The following is a 6,000-nucleotide window of genomic DNA, read 5'->3' as shown; positions in this document are numbered from 1 at the left end:
GGATACTCCCCTTAACCTGCCTGAACTCTGACAGCCCAGTTCTTACACACCCCAGCAAGGATTTCCTCTTTCTCTTGAAAGTAACTAAGTTCCCACCTTGTGTTTTGCAATCCCACATTCTGTATCTTGCCTGGTTCCTGGAATCCATGCTTTGTTTACCCTCTGTGAGGAACTTTCCCTCAGTCTGCTGAGTCCCCGGACCCCAACCTGATTTGGAGCTAACACTGCACTAGGGCCCACACTCACATCCTTCAAGTGCTGAGGTGTCACACCAGGTTGTCCTTGAGGACCCTCTGCTCACTCACTCATTTAGGGTTCTTACACCCACAAGAAGTGGCCTCAAGCATGGATGCCTTCTCCCACTGCTTCAGCTCAGAGGCTCTGCACCTGCCCACTCTCAGACACAGCTGACCTTGTCACCTCTCAGACTCTGAAGTCTCACATCAGGCTGCTGCTCATGGACTTACTCCCCATTCAAGACACATTTCCCCTCACTGCTCAGGCTCCAATTCTGCTGTCAAGCCAGCCCTCTGCACAGACAGATCATTGCTTCCCCACACCCCACCCTACCATGGACGCCTACCCTGCCTTGTCCTGTATAATACTTTACTGGAAATTGCATTATTTAGTAAGGAAAGGGAAAATAGTATTTTTAAAGTATAAAAAAAGAACAAGAGAATTAGTAGTTCTCCATTATACGGTTTAGGAACCCAGTGATTCAAGCACACACACCCTCCCAACTGTAATCACTTATTCCACAGTCTCTATCATCCAAACTCCTTATACAAAATTGAGTTCTAAAGTTACCTCTCTCTCCCTAGGAAGAAAATCACATTGTGCAAGAATTATGTATACTGTGTCAACAACCATTCCAGTACCTAACAGGCTTACAACATCCAACACTTACTTTTTAATCACATTTTATTTGTGCTTAGGGTCTGCCTAAGGGTGACTAATTCTGCTTAGATCCTTCCGTGCATTTCCTTATTCTGGAGCCAAGACCACAGAGTAGTTGAGTATGCAATGTACTCGGCTATTTTAATATGGTCAGGGCTAGTAATATGGCTTAGCAGGTATAGGTGTTTGCTACCAAACCTGACCACCCAAGTTCAATCCCTGAATATAAGAGAGAAACATATCCTACAGGTTGTCTTAACGTCCATGTCCACTACATACACACACACACACACACACACACACACACACACACACACACACACACAAATAATGTAGAGGTCATTAAAAAGTCACTCTTATAATACTGGTCAATGGATGGCAGTTACTTGCACAAACTTATAAATAGGTAGAAAGATACACTACCTACACTGTAGGTCCCACAGGAAAATGTGTGAAGAGCATTAAAGTTTAATCCTTCCACAGAGAATTATGCAAACACTTTTGATCAATTGTGCAAACTCCTTCCAATCAGTTTACATTATCTAGCTAAAGGATTGCCTACAGCATCCTCAAAAATGTGGTGTAAACAGCAAAAGAAATAATTATTGGGATGGAGAAACAGCTTACAAGATGGGGAAAAAATCTTTCTCAACAGGAATCATGAAATGAGCAGAGAGTTCTCAAAAGATGTAATACAGATGGCCAATAGATACGCTAAAATGTGTTCAAAATACTTAGCCATAAGGGAAATAAAAATTTGAGCATTTTTGAGATTCCATCTCACACCAGTGAAAATAAAATGGAGACAAGATTCCCTGGAAGAATCTTCAGCATAAACGCAAAGGATGCTCCATCATCCCACAAGGACACTTGCTCAATTTTGTTTATAGCAGTGTTATTCATAATAGTCAGAACCAGGAAAGAACCTAGAGACAGGGTTTCTCCCATGATAGGGTTTGGTATGACTTGGGCTTGTGCATTCTGTAACAACCACTGTGAGTCCATATATTCAGGTGTCCTGCTCTATCCAAAAGACACTGTTTCCTTATAGTCATCCATCACGTATGACTCAAACTTTATCTTCTCAGTTTCACAATGTTCACAGAGTTTGGAGGGAAGGAAGTTGTAGTATATAGTCCCGTTTAGGGGTGAGCATCCTGTACCTTGGCCAGTTGTGGATCTCAGTCTTAATCATCATTTACATCAAATTGAAGCTTCTCAGGAGAAGGTTGATACATTGATTCAGGTTTAATGATAAGTCTTTAAAAGTCAATATACTATGCCCCTTTAGCTAAATAACAGTAATAGATTCTCCCTGATAGCCTACGATCTGTCTAGTCATAGGTTCTTAGCCCAATAATGGCTTCAGGTGTGTGTTTCACCTTATGAAGCAAAACTTTAATCAGAGAGTTATTGGTTGCTGACATGATGTTGCAGCCACTATTGCACCAGGTGCAGGTCGTGCCAGGTCAATCATAACTGTAGCTCCCAGGGTTCAGAGCTGGATAGGATTGATGATTACCCTTCTTCTCCAGTAGCATTGATAGCACCTTCCAGCATTATGATAGCTAGACAGTAGTGATGAAGCTTCTAGGTCAATGACAACTTAATTTTTTTTTATGTCCTCTGACTCAAATATGTGGCCTACAGCAATAGGGTCTTATGAAAATCTGGTGCATAATTCACAATAGCTAAGTTTTAGAACAAACCTAGTTGTCCAACAGCAGAGGAATGGATAAACAAACTGTGGTATATGTGTACAATGGAATTTTTCACCCATAAAGAAATCAAAGTTATGGCATTTGCAGGAAAATGAATGCTAGTAAGGATAATTATATTAACTGGATTAACCCAATCTCACCGTAAAATATTGCATGTTTCTCATTTGTGATTCTAAGATTTTAGACAGATGCATAAACTCTGGTTGCACACAGGACATGAAAATAGAAGTAAAATCTTCTAGAGGAAAGAGGGATTGATGGGAGGCACCAGGGAGAGAAAGGGCAAAGTCAGGGAGTATGTGGGAAATGAGCTCAGTGTGTATTCTGTAGGTACATGAAAATGTCCTATGCAATTGTACCATGTCAATGAATAGCACAGTGAAACTTTTCCAAAATAATAAAGTAAATTAAAACTAAGAAAAACATTCTGTAGGAGGTCAAGAATGATTACAATAATCTATGATGTTTGGGAGTCTACCGGACCTACAACTAAAAAGAAGTAATACATTCCTGCCACTGGGGTTTTAGTTACTAGCCCTGTCTAGTAGGGACATTGTTTCCCTGTTATAGGATAACTCCATTTTAACTTGTGTGTGTGTGTGTGTGTGTGTGTGTGTGTGTGTGTGTGTGTGTGTGTGTGCATGGCTATATTTTAGAAATCCTCTATGGTAATATGTTTCCATATGACTTTTTCAAAAGGTCTTTAGTATTATTTATCCATCCTATATTACTTCAGTTACACTATCCTCCTCCTCCTCCTGACACCAATACAACCCTTCCTGTTTCATTATTCCCTTTTAACCCTTTATACCATTACATTCTATTGCTCCTCCTTTGAAAGCCCCTCCTCATGACCCCTTAGAAATTTCCTGACCTCTATGGGTGTTACAAATAAAACATATATCTGAAGATTCAAAGCTAACATCTACAACTGAGAAAAAAATATGCAACATTTGTCTTTCTGTTTCTGGATTACCTCATTCAGAATGAATGTTTTCTGCCCATTCATTTACCTGAAAATTACATAATTTCATCTTTCTTAACAGCTAAATAATATTCTATTGTGTAAATATATTTTTTCATTATTCATTCATCAGCTGATGGACATCTAGGCTTTTTCCTTCTCCAGGCTACTGTGAGCAGAGCATCAATGAACATGGATGAGCATGTGTCTCTAGATTAGGATATGGATTCCTTTGGGTAAATGCCCAAAAGAGGTATAGCTTTCGTGTGGCAGACATTATTTTTAGCTTTCTAAGGAACTCCACACTGATATTTACAGTCATTACTCCAGTTTGCACTCCGGCTGGCAGTGAATAAGTGTTCCCCTTTCCCACATCCAACTCAGCATTTGTTTCTGCTGGGATTCATTGTTGTTGTTTTTGTTTTGTTTTGCATTAATCACTCTGACTTGGGTGAGATAAAAATCTCAAAGAATTTTTAAATTGTGTGGCTAAGGATTTTTAAGTTGTTTTCTTTCTTTTTATTGAGTTGTTCATTTCCTTCCTTTTGGGGGAGTACTTTCCTTTTTCTAATGCTCTTTGTATATTCTAGATAGTAACTCTGTCAGATGTGCAGCTGGTAGAGAATTTTTTTCTCATTCATGGACAGTCTTTCCTGTTCAGAAGCCTTTGGTTTCATGAGGTCCCATTTATTAATTGTTGGTCTGATGCCTGGACCACTGGAGTGGTTCACAAAGTCTTTTCCTGTGCCATTGAAGTCAAGCATATCCCCTACTTTCTGCCCCATCAGACTCAGGGTCTGAAGTCTTATGTTAAAGTCCTTGATCCACTTGCATTTGAGTTTTGTGCAGGATCAGTAATAAGGATCTAGTTTTGTTTTTTTGCATGTAGCTGTCCAGTGTGATCAGCTCCGTGTGTTAGAGATGTTGTCCTTTCTCCAACCTGCATTGTTGGCCTCTTTGTCAGAACTGAGGTGGCTTTTTTAGTCTGTTTTTATTCCAGTATTATAATGTCTTTATTACTGTAGCACTCTGGTATAACTTTAAATCTTGGACAGTGATGTCTCCTGTAGGGTTTGGTTTGGTTTGGTTTTTATCGTTGATGTTCAAGATTGTTTCGGCTATCCTGGGTCTTTTGTATCTGCAGATGAAAGTTAATATCATTTATTCAACTTCCTAGAAAACTGTGTTAAAATATTAACACAGTTAAAATATTAACACATTGACCCGTAGATTGCTCTTGACAGGCTGGTCATTTTCACAACATTAATCCTGCTAATCCTCAAGCAGGAGAGATCTTTCTATCTTCTGGTTTCTTTCTCTACTTCTTTCTTTGGTGTCTTAAAGTTTTGAAACAGACATTAAGAAACAAGTTTTTAAAGGTCAGATCAGTTCAGCCAGGGCTTTCTTGAGTGCATGCATGGGTGATTTAGTCATAAAGAGGGAACGGGGAAGTGGTTATAACACATTACCATGTGTTTCCAGTTCCTTCCTCATGGACGAGGAGATGCACACTGAAGGACTGTATCATCTGATTGTGCAGAGAGAGAAAAAATGCTCCCCTCAGCTGCACCAGAGAAGTAGCTTAAGGCTTCCTTTGTTTTTCCTCATCTGTGTGAGCTCTGCCTGTGCTGTCTGCTTGGGCTCACTGGGAACCCTGAACTCCACTGTCGCTTCCTTCCATCCTTCTGTGCTGTGTTTATAGATTATGCTGGCACATCACCTTGATAAAGTGATGAGGTGATAGAACAAAGTCCAACAGAAGAAAAGCCCCCGATAAAATATAAAATCAAAGATGACAAAGTGGTAAGGAAAAAGGGAAAGCTCAGGGAACAGGCAGAATCAAGGGTAGGTCCAAGTCAGGTGTGCAGATGAAAGGAAAACATTTTAGCCTTTCCAGGGAGCTAGATGTAAAACTGAGTCCTTGATGCACGATCCCTCTGCAGGACTTTGAAACAGATTTATCCTGCTCTTTGTATGAGGATTGGTGAAGAAAAGACAGACCTAACATAACAGGAGGAAGAAGAGTGTGATGTGTGACCATGATTGTCCTTCTTTGACCTTCTCAGAGGGCTGGAAAATTGTAGCCATGGTGTGGGAAGCTGAAACCAGTCAAGATGCTATGCCTAGGTTGACAGGGGCCACAGACCCTCTTCATGTTCTAATGTAAGCTCTGAACTCTTTGATGGATTTTCTTTCATAAATATTTTAAAACAAAAATTACAAACAGTACTTTTTAAAGATTTACTTCCTTAATATAAATAGTGTGAGCTGATTTTGCACCCATGCCCAAAATGAATCTTTTTTCTAATTTTTATAAATATTAAAACCCTTTGTTAAAGAAAAGAACAATCATTTTGATCTCAAATAACCTCACTAATCACTATTATTTGTCCCAGTATTGAATTGAATCTTTACAGC

Source organism: Peromyscus californicus, unplaced genomic scaffold, assembly GCF_007827085.1.
Source record: "Peromyscus californicus insignis strain IS unplaced genomic scaffold, ASM782708v3 Scaffold_6__1_contigs__length_162567912, whole genome shotgun sequence".
NCBI classification, from domain to species: Eukaryota; Metazoa; Chordata; class Mammalia; order Rodentia; family Cricetidae; genus Peromyscus; species Peromyscus californicus.
Note: the sequence above shows the minus strand (reverse complement) of the source record.